Consider the following 15,457-nt stretch of genomic DNA (forward strand, 5'->3'; position numbering starts at 1 on the left):
ACTCTGGCAAATTCAGGATGGCCTGTTTGTGAGGAGAGAGTGGGCCCGCAGACACAGGGCAGCCTGCTTGGCGAGCGCTGCTGTTGGGAGAGCAAAGCTGGCCTGCACTTCCACCGGAGCGGCAGCCAAGTAACTCTGCGGCCGAGGTCACGACTCCTGGATGAGGACGTGCCAAAAGCAGTGACACGGATCCAGGAGTTATGGCAAATTACAAATGAAAGCAATGAAAATCTGTTTTAAGATTCCTATTAGTATAACAATATAGAAATAAACTTAAGCATGAGGTGGTTTTCCCACACACCTGGGAGTCTCCCCTCAGCATCCTCCTCATGAGAGAACTCTTCCAAAGCTGTGTTGCTATTAGCTGTGGAGAATTCAGTAATGGTCTCAGGAGAGCCGCTGAGAGGACAACAAGGCTGGGTGGAAGTTAGGCTTTGAAGACTGGGCTCAAAAGAAAAGCAGGGGTGCTGACCACGCACTTGCCAGAATGCCAAAACTGTTTAACACAAGGTGACAGCTCCCCATTCTGAGGCTGGGCTCTCGGGACCACAGCCTGTCAATCCGGGAAGGAACTGGTTCTGAAAGGCGTTTCTTCCCAGCTCCCCACCTCAGAACCAAACTCAGCAGGACAGGGACAAACCAGCACACACTGAGGCTCATTTTAATCATTAAGTCGTGAACCCACACACTAGAGCTCAGAGTCACACACCCAGGTCTGCCCAGCACCAAAGCCACTCCAGCTCTTCCCTTGGCCTCTTCCCAGACAGAAGGAGCTCCAGAGACAGGGCAAGACGGAGGTGCTAGAACCCAGCAGCCAGGCCCCCAGGAGCCACAGAAGGAGCCAGCTCTTTGCTAACACTGTAGTCCCTGTAGAGTCTTCTCTCAGCCTCAAGCAGTTCTTCCAATCTCGACCTCCTGCAAATGCTTTTTGCTGTTTTCCCCTCTTCTTTTCCCCCCTCTTTATCTCTCTCCCTACCATTCTCTAATCTGCCCCCCTTTCTCTCAATTTTTATTTTGAAAAACAGCTATTTTTCATTAAAAATGTCTTTTATGATACATGTAATGGGTTTATCATTATTATATTAAATGAAGTAACAAACTAGTGATTTCTTTTAATTCCTCAGTTTTAATTTCTAATACAGTAAACAAAAGTTGTCGGGGTCCTTAATAATTTTTAAGAGTGTAGGGGCTGGCCCGGTGGTGCAGTGGGTAAGTGCACACATTCCGCTTCGGCAGCCCGGGGTTCGCTGGTTCAGATTCCAGGTGTGGACATGGCACTGCGTGGCAAAAGCCATGCTGTGGTAGGCATCCCACATATAAAGTAGAGGCATGGATGTTAGTTCAGGGCTGGTCTTCCTCAGCAAAAAGAGGAGGATTGGCAGTAGTTAGCTCAGGGCTAATCTTCCTCAAAAATAAATAAATAAATAATATGAATAAATGAATTAATTAAAATAATTTTTAAGAGTGTAAAGGAGTCTTGAGGACAAAAAGTTTGAGAATCACTGTTTTACAATATTAGAAAGTTGACTTCAAAACTAACCAACTTACTTCCAAGGAGCAATCCGAAACCCAGTTTCTTCAGGGACAAAGCCAAGCCTCAGTGACAACTTGCTCCTCTAAGTGGGTACCCTTGTACAGCACCATGTTCTTAGGACCCACCAGCGCTCTAATATTTTAAAAAGCTTTCTGTGCATATGTCTTCTCTCCCCAACTAGGTTCCACATACCTGCAGCATGGGGGCAGCCAAGGATCACATGTGAAATATTTGTCACAGCACGTGGCCACCGAAAGTGCCTCACAGGGGGAAGACTAAGATGGCAATGCCACCGTTTTTTTTGAGATTAACAACGAACAGTCTGACAAAGCTATAGCTTCATCTGTGCCAGGGGAAACTAAGACAGCAAACTTCTAGCTGGGACTGGGAGCTCAAAGCTCAGGGATGAACTGGAAAACTGACCACGGGACATGCTGCCACTGTCGCTAGCTGCTGCTCAAACAGGTGACAAAGCAACCAACTCAATTCAGCAGCTCTCCTGCACAGGGGGCACTTCCACCTCGCCCCTCTCAGGGAACCTCAGAAGCCCCCACCACCCCCTCCTTCCTCCTTCACATTTCCTTCAGACGAAAGGACTTGGTATTGGTTTGAGGACAGGAGGGGCCCCTCCTAAGGCCTTCCTGCAAGATCCACAAACAACCTGACTCCCACAGACAGACAGACACATGGGCTCAGCACCCTGTTTGGCAACAGGAAAACCCGCAGAGTGTTAAAGGCAGAGAAAGGGAAGTGAAGCCCATAAACAGCTCTGGAACCACTGAACTTCAGAGATTAAAACAAATGAGACAGGAGCCCCATGTTTCCCCTGGCCCCCAGCAGGGACCCCGCCATAGCCTGGCCTCCCAAATAGTTGGGACAATGAACATCAAATTCCCTGGAGCTCCCTTTCTGAGAATTTACAAAACCTACCAGGCATCCTGAGGACAAACAGGGAAATGGCGATGGGAAGCCCAGAGCACTGTTCACCCTCTGTGAGGACCAGCTACCCCAGGAGAGAAGCAATTCCATGTATTATGCCCAGCTCTCATAGTCGCCAGTAACCTACAGACCCATGTGACAGGGACTGAACTGAATCTGCATTTCTACTATCATCACTTCCCTAGTGCCTAGTACTGTGTCTGGCATTCAAAAATATTTGTTGCATAAATGACAGAGAATGATGGACATGATCTTTGTGGCCTGATCCTTGTGACACTCATATAGGCAAAAAAGAAAGTTTGTTCATTTACTCATTCCATACTTATTTAGCACCTCCTCTGTGCCAGGTACTGTCCTAGACACAACAGAAAACAAAAAAGTCCCTGCCTTTGTGGCATTTATGTTTTAGTAGGTGTAAAGGTAAAAATCTAAATACTCCCAAAAAAACTATGTAAGACAGTGACATTCAATAATTATTTAGTAAGTGCCCACTATGTACGTGATGAGTAGCAGGTGCTATGACAGGCACCTGGGATGTGGGACTCCGCCTTGGTGAAATGATTTCATCATCTAGGCCAGGATCCTAAACCTGAGACATGTCAGTCAGTTGTCAGAGGCCCCGGGAAAGGAAAAAAGATTACCTCTTTGGTGCATCTGTCCTCATCTGTTGGTGAGCAGAAGCCGCTGCGTGAGTACCATGTGCATGCCCCAAACACCAGGCAACACTGCAGGATCGAAAGAAACCCAACATCGTTAGCTGAGAGGCACCAGCGGTCATAAAAGCAGCTCTAATAAGTTAGAGTTAAACACCAGAGCTCAAAGAGTGCTCCTAAGGCAAGCTGGCTCTTCCTCCGTCCCTCACACACATACTCAGAGATGCGATTCTGAGCCTGAGTCAGCAAATATTTCCCAGTCCTGGAAGGAGTCTGCTCCTTTCCAAGTAGGCAGATACTGGCTTTGCTGATTTTGCCAGGGCGGCGCAGAAGGTAAGGTAAAGGAGCTGGAGCCCAACACCCTCCACGGGTGGCAGCTCATAAATGGAGACGCCCTGAGTCACCCTTGATTCCTTGACCAAAGCCCCATGGAGACAGGACTGCAGTCACACCCTAATCACCAGCCTGAGTTATAAAGGCCGGGAATCATCTGCCAAGGAAGAAGACTTACGTGTCTGAAACCTGATCCGAGGGGCATTTCCTCCCTGCCAAGCTCAAGCAAGTGCCCAGCTCTCCTCTGACACCGTGGGAGCCAGCTGCTGCAAGCAGCTCCTCCCCCTGGATCCAAAGCCACAGAAAAACACTCAGGGACACCAAACCATCTACAAGCAGCCGCCACTGGGCAATCTGGGACAACATGGCACAGACAAGGGCATCACGCACAGAACTTCTGATGTGACACAAGCAAGAGCCTGGCAGGACAAAGTCCATGGAGACGCTGCGTAAGGAGGAAGAAGAAAGTGTGTCCCAGTGTGGACAATGCTGGGCAGTGAGGTGGCTCCTGGCACTTCCAGGCCCTATGAAGGCAGTGGAGGAGAGCCCCAGTTTAGCTTCCCAACTGGCAGGGAAGACCCTGGGAGGTGGGCCTCGGTGACAGGACACAGCTGAAGCCTTTAGAAGAGACTGGTCCAACTCCTCCTGAGAGAGAAGAGCTGAACTGTCGCAGGACACGCCAGGATCTGCAGGCCCTGAGAACAGCTTGCACAAAGGACAGCTAGGACTGCTGCAGTCTATCCAAAGCAGAGGCCTACTAGCTTCCCAGCCAGTGCCCAACAATGGCCGTACCAGGTGGTGGAGAAGGGACCTGAGGGACCACAGGTGGGCTGGAAAGCCGAGTAAGGGCAATTCCTCCTGAGTGGGTTGAGGCATACACCAAGGAAGGAGGCAGGCAGTGGTGGTAAGGCAAGGAGAAAGGCAGCCAAACCAAAGAGCACTTCGTTTGCTAAACTAAGGAGCTGATGGGCTACACCATCTGTAGAATAACGTCAGGGGCCTATCTGCCCGCACCTTTGAAAAAGAGAGGCAAGCTGACCCAGGCCCTGCAAAAACCGCTGAATGGGAACTTGGTAGTCGATAATCATGACTACCCAGGCAGAAGACAACAGGGTGGATGAACTGCAAGAAGCTATCTGGCCAGGGCTGCTGGTGCCCAAGCTGCTCTACAAGGACTGGGCTTCTCACCTGCCGCCTCGGGGGAGAGTACCACTAAAGGGTTAGCACAGACAGAGATGGAGCAAAGTGCAGGAGAGTCAGGTAAAGCTCTGGGCAGCCAGAGACTAAACCAATTACCACCAAACACACCACCTCAGCTTCATCAGATGACCAATTAAACTCCGGAGGGATGTTCCTCAGAGAACCAAGGGACCCCTTTTGGTCCATTCTGCCCAAATCCCCTCCAAGTGCTGCTTAGGAGGGGGCCCAGGGTCAGTGGAAAGGGGACTGGTTCAGCCATCCACGATCCTATTCCTCTCACAGAAAAGGGTCAGTGCACAAGAGGATTCCAAAACTTTAAAGTCTCGTCTAGCTGGCTCAGTTGGCTCTCCACCACAGCTCCTGAAGGATGCCAACTCTGTGTGCAATTCTGGCTCAAAGACGGAGAGCACGATCCTCAAAAGAGGAGACCTAGAAACCCAGAGCCAGGTGAAACAACAGGCCTTCATTTCTAAACTTGAGAGTGGGTCACGCTTTCAGAATCCTCCAAGATCAGATTGGGCAGAAACAGAGGATATGCTATTTCCTGAAGCTCTCTCTAGGGGACCAGCGCCAAATAAAGGAGCTCAAATTGAAGGCATCTGAAAAGAGCTTTCTGCCTGGCAAGAAGGTTAAACACCCAGACACATCACAGAGGTGGTGGGCTCTCCAGCCCCAGAGAGGATGATCTCTGTGGCTGGAAGCAACTCAAGTTCCCTGACATGGACTAACGAATGCAGCCTCACAACCTGCCCAGGCAGATATCGACCTGATGTCCCATGCTACGCCCAGGTAAAGGGAACAGAACTTCAGTGTCATCCTCCCTCTTGGATCCACAGGAAATTAAGCTCCCAAGGGGAACAGAGGGAGAAGAATCTTCAAGAGAACCTGCTCAGTGACTGATACCAGAGGCCCTGACACATTCAGTGGGTCAGAGATGAGCAAGGGAAAATCAGCAGCTGGTGCAAGCCACCAATAATAAAAGGGACAGATAACTGCCAGCCCCAGGGCTATCGGCTGGCAATCTATTTCAACACTCAAACAGGAAAAAATGTTCTGGAGCCAGTAGAGAAGAAACAGGTTGAGGACCAAAGGCATTCTCTGGAGCACAGCTTCTAGAGACTTCTCTTAGCTCTTTGGGATCGGGCATAGGGTGGAGGGTGAGAATGAGGGCTGAGGTAGACTAGGATATCAGAGTTCAAATGTGTTTGAAACATCCAGAGAGGAAAGACACAGAGCCCTGTTTCCTGGAAGGGGAAAAGAGTTGGATGACGCCTCCAGCTACCCCTGGCACACACCCAACTCAGCAGCCGGTCTCTCCCTGAGAGTTCCTGGAAGTCAACAGACCCATAAAGGGGAAGCATTAAAGCTGTGATTAGAAAAATGATCTAAAATGGGACATCATCCCTCATGCAACACCCCAGTAAATTCTCCCACACAGACATACCTCAGACATTCAGCCCCTCACTTCAGTCAGAAGCTGAACACCCCCATCCCACCCCACGGGCACCTCAACTGCAGGTCTAGGGAAAGCAGAGACGTGTATGCAGCTAATGCTTCTCCCTGAAGCAGAGGCAAGGAACTGGGAGGGGAGGGGGTGGGGGGCGGTGACAAGAATGCAGGGGACAGGACTGATAAGAAGGAAATCAAAGAGAGGAGCAAAAACACGACCTCTGGGAAGAGCCAGGACAAGAGGGGCTTAGGGAGACAGGGACTGCAGGAACGGGGCTGAAAAAGCTTAATACCACCGTGAGGAAGACGACGGGGAGCCTTGATCCTGAGAGGGACCAGGCAACGGGGAAAAGGAGGGGTGAGGGATGGGAAAACAGAGCAAAGACTGAGAGGGCAAGGATGGGAGGACGAAGGCAGGAGACAAGGATAAGGAGGGGGACAGAGAAGATCCCCAGGCAGACCCTGGGTAGAGAGGGCAACGGATGTGGGGACACTAGAGATGCGATGAAGGAAGAGGTCAGAGCCAAGGAGAGTGGGAGAGGACCCCAAGCCGAAGACCGGGCTCTCAGAACACAGAAGTGGGAGGAGACCGAGCCACGAGGCCCACAGCGGGGGCACAGAGTCGCGTGGGGGAGGACAAACAGCGATGGGGGTCCAGACGGCTGGGGGCGCAGGGGTAGCGGGGCGGGGCGCCAGGAGAGCAACGGACGGGCGCGGACCGGCTCGGGCCGGAGCGCCGGGAAGCGGCGGCGGCTTGGTCCGCGGACCCCGGCCTCTCGCCCACCCCACTCCCCGCCGGGCCTTGCGCTCCAGCCCTGGTGGGCGCCTCAGCCCGGGCGCGCCGCTCCCCTCCGCTGCCCGCCTGCCCGCTTCCCCCCGACGCGCGGACCGACCTGTCCCGGCCACCTCCCGCGCCACCGCCGCCGTCCCGCAGGCTCCGCAGGATCCTCCGGCTCCTGCCAAAACTTTTCCCATTAATCCCGGCTCCGCGGCGGCCGTGGCGTCACACGCTGCGCGGCCCGACCCCGCCCCGCCCCCGCCAGGGCGACGTCACCGCGCAGCTCGCCCCACCTCCGCCACGCCCCTTTCCGCCCGGCCGCGGCCAATCACCGCGCATCCCAGAGACCGCTGATTCTGCGACTCCGCCCACCGCACGCTGCCCTGGACCCGCTTGCAGCGCCCTCTGGTGCCGGATGCGGGCGCGGCGGCTGTGGGAGGAGCCGGGTGGGAGCGTCGGGGCCAGTAGAACGAGTCTGGCAAGTATCACAAAACGGAATTTAAAGCTAGAAGGGAACGTAGAGGTTGGCTAATGCAGCCTCCTCATCCTTCCAGTGAAGAAACAATCCCAGAGAAGGTGCGTGACTTGCAGTGAGAAGCAATGATGAGGCTAGAACCCGGGTCTCCAGACTCCATTGCCTGTAATTTTAATAAAAGACCTATCCTCCATCAAGAGGCTTTTGCAACTAGAATTTTATGGTTCTGGACTTCTTACCTATCTTCCCATGTACTTATCGAATACGACTGCCCACCTAAATGGGGAACATCCTCCCTACTTTTGTAGACAATTCTGTTCTCGCTTCTTAACCCAGGTCGTTAGGACCTGGAAAGGACCTGTTATTCCAACCTTTCCCTTCAGGTATATCATAAAAAAAAGTGCTAAGCAGCTGGGAGGCTGTCTGGAGGAAGAGGGTGGGTTCCTCATCTGGCTATGAACAAAGCTTGACTCACAGGTGTACGATCAACCGGGTAACTCCCTCCTGTCCACTGTCTTAAAGGTAAAGATTACCTCTCACCTCTCGCCCGCATAACACTCCTCAGGCCACACCCTCAGATATCTGACCGGTAGAACTAGAGTGAATTTCTTTTTCTGCTTCTCTTTTTTTCCTACTATTTCGGATGAAATTGCATTGCTTTTGTAGTTCAGATATCAGCCTCCTAGCCCTTTAAGATGGAAATAAGAATGGATTGTAGAAGTCAAAGCCTTCCCTAAGATTTCTGCAAATTTCTGGAGATTGTTATCCTCCGAAGTATCTCTGCCTCTGGGCTCCTGCTTCTGCCAGGCTGGGCTGTTGCAGTGCCACAGTTCGGAAATGTAGAGATGAAACTCGGCACTTCCTGAGGGCTGCCCACACCTTGTCCCACACAGAACATTCATGAGGATAGAAGACACTATGATGCTGTGAGCCCTGGGGCAGAGTCACGTGATGCATTGCAAACAGTTTAAACTCACACATCAGACATTCTTTAAAGTCCTTTCCACAGCCCCCACTGAAGTTTTCTAGTTGGCCCTTCACCCTTTAGGGCCTGGCCTTTTCCCAAATCACTACCTCTCCTCTCTGCCCCACCATTCTTTCTTCTGTCTCATGCTGTCTGGGGAGAAAACAAATTCCTCTGTCTTCCCAGGAAGAAAGAGACTTTTTTCCTCTTTTTTTCTTTTTTTGCTGGAGATTAGCCCTGAGCCAAGATCTGTTGCTAATCTTTCTTTTTTCTTTACTGAGTTCATAATAGTTTACAACATTGTGAGATTTCAGTTGTACATTATTACTTGTCCGTCACCGTATAAGTGCTCCCTTTCACCCACTGTGCCCAACCCTGCAGCCCTCTTCCCCCAGTAACCACTGAACTGTTCTCTTTGTCCATGCGTATGTTTATCTTCCACATATGAGTGAAATCATCTAGTGTTTGTCTTTCTCTTTCTCTGTCTGGTTTATTTTGCTTAATGTAATTCCCTCCAGGTCCATTCATGTTGTTCCAAATGGGAATCTTTCTCTTTTTTCACTTGAGGAAAATTGGCCCTGAGCTAACATCTATTGCCAATCTTTCTCTTTTTTTGCTTGAGGAAGATTGGCTGTGAGCTAACATCTGTGCCAGTCTTCCTCCGCTTCATGTGTGGGTGGCTGCCACAGCCTGACTGACAAGTAATGTGGATCCACATCCAGGATCCAAGCTGGGAACCTGGGCCGCTGAAGTGGAGCGTGCCGAACTTAACCACTACACCACAGGGCCAGCTGGCCCCAGAAAGAGACTACTTAACCGTATCTCTTTATTGCTAGTGTTCCTGCCAGCACTCATGCCCTGAAGAGCTCACTTTCTCCCCTAGGGGGCTTATTTCCCCTAATAAAGATAGCTCCCTCCCTAAAAGAAATTCTGGGAGCACTGTTAAGATATTATATTTTTCACTTCATTTCATTTTTATATTAAAAAAGATATCTATAATATTTAATATAACATAGTCAAAAAGTGTATTTAATGCTTAGACCCCATAAATCCATTTCTCATTACATTATTATTTAAAACAACAAAAACCTGGAGATAACCTAATTGTCTGACAACAGAGAAATGTTTAGGTAAATTATGCTGTACACTCCTGGTGGGATATTATGCAGCCATTAAAAATGATGCCTACAAAGAGTTGGTGAAAAAGTGGAAAAATGTTATGATCTGATCAGTGGAAAAAGGCAGACTCTGACAACATGTATAGAACATAGAGATATGTATAGTGTTTGGAAAACAAAAAATTAGCATTAAAAAACTGGAAGGAAACACACTAAAATGTTATCAGCAGTTGCCTTTGGGTTGTGGTTCTGTGAATAATTATCTTTCTATATTTTTATTCTGAGCATTTTTTTTCATAATGAAAACATGGTTTGTTTTTTTTAAGAAGAAAGAAAAATCTTCCTTATATTGTGCAAAAATGTATATCCTCTGGTGCTCCTACTCAATACTCTTAGTTCTATCCCTTGGAGGTAAACTAAGTCACTCTGTTTTCCATATAGAAAACCGGGCTCTCAGAACACAGAAGTGGGAGGAGACCGAGCCACGAGGCCCACGGTGGGGCATAGAGTCGCGTGGGGGAGGACAAACAGCGATGACCCTGTTCCCTTATATTTTTTTCTTCTCCAAGCTACAACATCCCCAGTTCCTTATATAAAATGATTATGGTTTCCTTTACCGCCCAGATTGCCGGCCTCAGAATGTGCCGTTTTGTGTATCTCCATCTTCTTCAAGGCTTTCCTTGTTTGGGGCCACCTAACTTTGGAATCCCCTTCCTATATTTGGGGAATTTCTCACTGCAGACTCTTCCTCCAGCACAGAAGCTGAAAATGTCAGGCGTTTGCTTCTAGCCTCCTTTGCAGCTAGGGCATAGCCACGTGACCAAGGCTCCACCAGCCAGATGCTGGGAAGGTGAAGAAATGGGAGCACATGTAATCCATGCGGGTAAGTGGCAGAGCAGCTCCACCTAATTTCCAGCTGTAAGAAGCAGCGGTTGCCGGAGCAGCGTCTAGCACCCATGATATTAGCCATGGAAGCAGCAGCATCTATACCCAGAGATGGCAGCTGGGGTGTCTTCGTAAGAACTGTTGTGTGCTATGATCTAGGGTATTGTTCCTGACTATACAGCCTCTCAGCTAGCTCTCTCATCCTCCCAATTATTTAAGCAGCTCCTCTATACTCTGTTAATAAATCCTTTTTGACTTAAATCGGTTTCTCTTACTTGAACCAAAAACCCAGACTAATACAGCTTCCTCTAATCTTCACTTTGAACAGATTTGCCCACAGGCACAGCTCAAAGTGTGAAAAGTTCATCCCTGCCAAGCTTGTGCAACCTGTTCCAGAGCAGCCAGCAGTCTCAGCTACCAAAACTTGCTCTGATGCCCAATTGCAGTATAACTGAACGATAACTTAGTGTGGAGTAAGGCTGGATCTGCTTTGAATTAGATTCCAACCTCCTCCACAGCCATTTCAGGCTCCAGCAAGCAGGTGGGGGCCTCCTTAGCCTCCCGAAATCAACCTCCTTCCTCCCTGTCTCACCTACAGCAGAAGCCAGAGAGGCAACCTGCTGCTGGCGCCTCTTCTGTCTGGGTAGACACTGTGCTTGACCGGGAGGCGCCTTGCACATCCTGGCAGCAGTTTGCAACAAGCCTCTTGCACCCCAGCCGGTCGCCTCGCCTCCCCACCTCTTCTCACAGTCCATCCACAGAGGGCTGACCTGGGACCACGATGGCTGTGCTTTCTGCCTGGCCTCCAGAGTTTGCGGGTATCTCTGAGGGCATCAGAGATTGGACACATTCTCCTTTGTCCGGGATGTTGGAAAGGACAGAGGAGTTACTTTCTAATCCTGGAATCAAAAGCCTGGAAAGTATCTTCTCCTGCCCCCTATTAGTGTCCCCCAAGACTGACAGCTTCTCGTACTTGTTCCAGTGTGGATGGCATTCAGGCATCAGGGTGATCTTCCTTGCACTGTCTCACACCTCAACTGTCAACGCCTCCGTGTCCCATCATAGAACATCGAAGAACTTGAAATGGACCCCACTGACAGGTGAGGAAACAGGCTTAGAGGTCAGCTTGCCACTTCACGTCTGAACTCTACCTAGCTTTCAAGAACGTCTGTAATCAGACCTCATTCTACTTTTCTCGTCGTGAGTCCTTCATAGGAGTGGTCTTCAAAATTTTTTACCCCTCTACTCCTAAAAAAAATATAAGAACTATGCGGCTCCTTGCACATTTTTAAGGTGACATTAATATTTTTCTTTTCTTTTTTTGAGGAAGATTAGCCCTGAGCTAACATCCCCTCCTAATCCTCCTCTTTTTGCTGAGGAAGACTGGCCCTGAGCTAACATCCATGCCCATCTTCCTCTACTTTATATGTGGGACGCCTACCAGCATGGCTTGACAATCGGTGCTAGGTCTGCACCTGGGACCCAAATTGGTGAACCTGGCTGCTGAAGTGAAGTGTGCAAACTTAACTACTACACCACTAGACCAGCCCCTAATAATTTTCATCATTAGTATTTGCAGAGGATGGATGTAATATCTACTATTTTATAAATACTGACATTTTAATATAAAACTGCTATATCACCCTTTTAAATGTATCTATTAAGACTCAGATCCCATAGTGATTTGGTACTCACCATCATTCGTCTTAAAAATACATGAACAAGGGGACTGGCATCCTACATACAAAATAGAGAAAGAGTGGCACAGATGTTAGCTCAGGGCCAATCTTCCTCACCAAAAAAAAAAAAAAAGAAGAAGAAGAACAAACTCTTCTTTAGCAATGAAAAATTTTACATTGTCTCTTTTCTCATTGTATTTGTGTTTCCGTTGCACTTTCCCCTCAAAAGTCTAATCTTAATGTAACATGTATGCTTGGAAGTCTTTTCTTAATCATCATATGTCTCTGCAACCAAAATATGTAGATAGGTTGAAATTTTTTAAATTTTTAAGTTTTATGTAATTATAAAGCTCTAAGTGAGACATTTTCTTCTGGTTTGAGTGGCCATTATAAATATAGTAACATCCAATTGATGAAAACAACATAAATATTATTTTTATAAGTATTATACATAAACACAAAAAATAATTGGAAATGTGTTTCATAATGAAATGGATGAGCTACTTTTTTCCCCCACGTTTATATGTTCATAGTTGAATATTACTTATTACTAGAATGAGACTGCATTCAGCATCACTTCTAGTTCTATTTTTTCATGTTTAAGCTGAGAAACCTTTTTCACGTAAATAAGTAGATGAGAATGGAGAGTTTTGATATACAGTAGCAATGGCATCTAATTCTGAGTTGTTTGCCAAAAAACTCACAGAGATCTATTAAAAAAAATATATTGTTGGGGCCAGCCCTGTAGCCTAGAGTGGTTAAGTTTGGCGCACTCTGCTTCAGCAGCCCAGGTTTGGTTCCCAGGCGCGGACCTATAGCCATGCTGCATCAGCGACCCACATACAAAATAGAGGAAGATTGGCACAGATATTAGCTCAGGGAGAATCTTCCTCAGCAAAAAAATAAATAAATAAATTATATATATATATATATATATATATATATACTTTTTTTCAGCTGACAATGCAAGTAAGTCCTTCCAGGTTTTGAAAGTGAAGATTTGGAAACCCCCTGACTTGAAAATAAAAAGAATTTGTTGCCCAGCTTTCGAGCCATTCACTTTCTCAGTACCCACAGTTCTACATCAGCATTTCAACAGTGTTCCAGGAATTTTACCCCTCTGGGTTGTCTACTATTGGAAGACAGTGGATGGGTGAGTGGTGAGCCTTGCTACTGGAAGTAGGAATGGAGAAATTGTGGAAGAGGAAAGCAGATATGGTATAGAGAACACTTGGAAATTGGGGATCTGCAAATTGATTTTTAAAAAAATCCTTGTGCCTGGGGCCGGCCCCGTGGCTGGGTGGTTAAGTTCGTGCACTCTGCTGTGGTGGCCTGGGATTTCGCCGGTTCAGATCCAGGGCATGGATGTGGCACCGCTCGTCAGGCCATGTTGAGGCAGCATCCCACATGCCACAACTAGAAGGACCTGCGACTAAGATATACAACTATGTACGGGGGGGATTTGAGGAGATAAAGCAGAAAAAAAAAAAAAAAGGAAGATTGGCAACAGTTGTTAGTTCAGGTGCCAGTCTTTAAAAAAAAAGTCCTAGTGCCCTGGAGATACTCCACTCCAATTAGAGGACCGCTGATCCTCTCATCCAATATCCAGAATCCAAACTTCTTGTGTCCGTAAATGTGTTAGGCTTCTTTCTACTGGTGTCGTCCCCATGTTCTCCTACTCTCCTTTCTTATTTGTTAAAAAAATTTTTTTTTTCTGAGGCAGACTGGCCCTGAGCTAAGATCTGTACCCATCTTCCTCTACTTTTTTTTGATATGTGGGTCACCTACCACAGCATGGCTTGCCAAGCAGTGCCATGTCTGCACCTGGGATCTGAACCGGTGAACCCTGGGCCGCCAAAGTGGAATGTGGGAACTTAACCAGTGCGCCACCGGGCCGGCTCTATTTATTAAAAATTTTAAGGGCCACCTCGAATCCCAGCTCCTACCCAATCCTTCCCTTTTTTCTGAATTCCTACTGCACTCAATTCCCATGCCTAGAATATGCATTGTGTTATACTGGCAGCTGTTTCATGACACTTTAAATAGACTGTAATGAAGTTCCTTGCAATAAAGTTTGGTGTACTTGCAAAAGACATGAACTTTGATATCAGATAAGCACATAAACTCCAGGAGGGCAGGGACTCTGTTCTGTTCTGTGCCATATAGCCAGCACCTAGCACAATACCTGACATATAATAAGAGCTTAGTAAATAATTTGTTGAATAAATGAATGGACTTGAGTTTGAATCTTAGCTACTTCATCACTTTCAAGCTGTGTAACACCCACTCATTCATTTTAGAATTTGTGCCTTCGTGAATTCATTCAACTAACATTTGTTGCATGCCTACTAAGAGCCAAGTACTGTGCTAGGCACTGGGGATATAAATTGAAAAAGATAGATCCCTGCTCTCAAGGAACTCGAGCATCTAGTTTTGCAGGCTGTTACGTGAAGTCAGGTGGAAAGGACAGCCAGTGTGCAGGCCCCGGGGGAGAAAAAGGGAGGAGCTGCGAGTAGATGCATAAAGCAGAAGCATGGGAGGCCCTCCTAGGCCGGATCATCGCGGGCCTCGTGCGCCACATACGGGAATGTGAACTGGACTGTCCAGGCTACCACTGAGAGAGTGGAAAGTGGGAAGAGTCAAGAACAGATCTGCATTTGAGAAAACCCATTCAGGCAGCTGTAGGGAGAAGGGTTAGCAAGGAGGTCCGGTTACTGCTCTTATCCAGTTGGGAGTGACGGGGGCCAGAGTAAGGCAGTAGCTGTGAGACATGGCCCCAAGGGGGTACATTTGAGAGTGACCAAGAAAATCGAAATCAGTTGGACTGGGAGACTGACTAGATATGGGGCAAGATGGAGAGGGAGGCAAAGGTACACATGCAGGGAAAGGATACAAAGGCCTTGGCCATGGCAGTAGCCATGGGGCTAGGGAAGGAGGGGCAGACAGGAGAGGATGAAAGAGAGAGAATCCACTGGATTGGATGATGGGTCCTGCATTAGGGGGATGAGAGGGAGGGAGCAAGTCATCCCACATTCCCACATCTCCCTCTTAGGTAACAAAAGCAGGGAGCCAGATAATATGGGAAGAGAGGCAAGTCTGGAAGGCTCTGGGCAAGTTACCTAACCTCTCTGAGCCTCAGCTTCTACACATGTAAAATGAGAATAATAATAATACTATCCACCTCTCAGGGTTGCCATGAGAATTAAATAACCTGGGAAACTTCAAAGCATAGAAGAGACACTCAATAAACACTTTTGAGTGATACTAAGAATAGTGATTGTTCATGTGCCAAGCACTTAATCCTCACAATGACCCTATAAGGTAGCTACTATTATTATCCCGACTTTACCAACATGGGAACCAAAGCACAGAGAGGTGAAGAAACCTGACTGAAGTCACCCAGTTAGTAAGTGGCAGAGTGTACTTCCCTAGCCACTGTGCTGTACCTCA

The 15,457-nt window shown here is 48.0% G+C and overlaps 1 protein-coding gene across 3 annotated transcripts in view; it reads right to left on the minus strand.

Annotated features, from left to right (window-relative positions):
• Positions 1-7,151, minus strand: part of PPARD (peroxisome proliferator activated receptor delta) — a 73,106-nt gene extending 65,955 nt beyond the window's left edge. For all 3 annotated transcript variants that reach the window (XM_014846251.3, XM_014846252.3, XM_070515038.1), the window contains exons 1-2: positions 7,002-7,151; positions 3,115-3,198 (exon numbers count right to left, since the gene is read on the minus strand). The gene's annotated coding sequence lies outside the window, so the exon portion shown is untranslated. The remainder of the gene's footprint in view (positions 1-3,114; positions 3,199-7,001) is intronic.
• Between the last annotated feature and the right edge of the window lie 8,306 nt (positions 7,152-15,457).

The sequence above is a fragment of the Equus asinus genome, chromosome 8 (genome assembly GCF_041296235.1).
Source record: "Equus asinus isolate D_3611 breed Donkey chromosome 8, EquAss-T2T_v2, whole genome shotgun sequence".
Lineage (NCBI taxonomy): Eukaryota > Metazoa > Chordata > Mammalia > Perissodactyla > Equidae > Equus > Equus asinus.